We start from the raw sequence: 2,180 nt of genomic DNA, 5'->3' as shown, positions 1-2,180 counted from the left end.
TTATTTATTCGTATTCAGTTAAAACATAAAAAGAGACTCGTTGTAAAACCTTCCGTCTAAAAAAAAATAGTTTTTACAGAAACTCAATTGTTTTATATAAATAAATTATTGATAAAATATGAGAGTATTACGTTAAAAATTTTGTATGGAAAGAACAGTCGATTATTGGACGGCAAGACTAACTAAACACGTTTTCTCACGTGAATTAGAAAACTGTCCATCTCAATACAATTTATAAAGTAAGGTATTAAAAGATGAATAGCTCTTCACATAATTTGTGAAATCCTGTGTTCTCTTTTTCAGAAATTGAATTGAAATGGACTGTATAATTGTAGTACCAGTATATTTAACTTTTATTTAGTTAAACCTGACATTTTTAAAATCACTCTTTTTAATACTTCGATAGTACTACGAGTATTAAGATTGTAATAATGTATTGTTTACTTTATCAATAACGTCATGACGTTTACACATAGTTTTATGTGTCATTTACTTCTTGATAACATTACTGATATTTCGAAACGTTGCACAGTACGCACGTTATATCGAATGATCGGTAATTGAAGCAGAATACTTTTGCTTAAAATTATTGGGGAAAATTAATTATCACAATATCATAATCAGTACGGTACCTCTTTAGCTAGTTTGTTTTAATGATAGCCAACGCTACGGTAAATTACGACTATTTACATTTTACTGCATATTGCAATAAGCTATACATTAAAGTTAAAATTTTTATTAAAATTATGATTTAGATTTTTTTTTTGTATTGTAATACACATTGTCTAGGACATAATTTAAGACGCGATCAAATAGTTTATCAATCGCATAGTTTCGTCACTTTCGGAGGCATTAGGATATTTAAACAGTTGGAAGAATGTAGGGTTTTAATTTATGAACCCCGACTAGTACCGAGGGGTCAGTGCAGATTGTAAAATGTTATGTTATTTTGGGTAACAATAAGACGTTACAAAGCATTACAGTATTGTGATATTGTATAGTAATATTGTACATACTAGCCATTCTATTAGAGTATTCATCCCTACACCTTAATACTATTTAGGTTGGGATTGTTAAAACTTTCCAAATTTTAGTGGCGTTAAGCCTTTCCAAAGTTAGAATATTTGTTATTTTTACATATATTTTTGGTCTTACAGGATCGTAATATAGACTATTATAAAATCTAACTACATCGAGCCCGCCATTTGTTCACAGTTCGTATCGTACAAGACTATTTAGTTTATAACAAGAGACAAATAAATAATGCCTATATATTACCTGTAGCGAACACTGCAATTAATATTTAGTACTAATAGTTTTTAAAGCAAATACAGAACCTAAAGTACTCTAAACTGTTATAAATTTAGATAACACACGCAACGTAACGAAAACATGTCTAGTTATTTTGTTAATGACATCAAATTTCGTGCTACAAATGCAACCCTCAGTCTCGTCTGTTTTATTATTTTGCAAAACAAGCGAACGCCAAATAAATTATAATAAATAAAAATAAAAATAGTATTTATTCAAAATTATTGATAAAAAGTTAAAATAATTTTAAAAAGTTTCGTGTATTGGTTAGATTTTATCATTCGTATAGAATTTTTAAGTTTTTGAGATACTAAGTTTCGACCTTTCTGTGTCTAGTCATTACGACACGCGGTACTATCTGTCGGTGCAACGAGTATAACCCTTAGACAGTGACAGCGTGTTACAGATCACTTCTGTTATTTAACTGAATTGTCAATTCAATTGAATTGATTTAAGAAAAAAATTATAGCCACTATCCTTTAAGACATTTTTTGTTATGTCGGTATTCTCGTAAAACAGCAATAAAATATACAAAGAAAAACATCAGACCATGTGACAAGACAAGTTCAACGTCCTATTTGACATTATAAATGTCACTATTTCATTAAACTATACTGCTCTAAATAATGGAAGATAATTTTACGTGTGGAAACAATGGAAGTATTGGTATTCAATTTAGTACTTGTCATAGTACGAAGTAGTTTGTACTAATCACCTACTCTGCACAAATATCTATATAAGGTTCAAATAATAGCAACCAGAATTACTACCGATCCAATAAGAATTTTGTGAAAACAATTTGCTAGATATATCTTTCAATTGGGCAATAATCTTTGCCAAACAGTACCAACATTTGACATAATAAGTCC

The sequence above is a fragment of the Melitaea cinxia genome, chromosome Z, assembly GCF_905220565.1.
Source record: "Melitaea cinxia chromosome Z, ilMelCinx1.1, whole genome shotgun sequence".
Lineage (NCBI taxonomy): Eukaryota > Metazoa > Arthropoda > Insecta > Lepidoptera > Nymphalidae > Melitaea > Melitaea cinxia.
Note: the sequence above shows the minus strand (reverse complement) of the source record.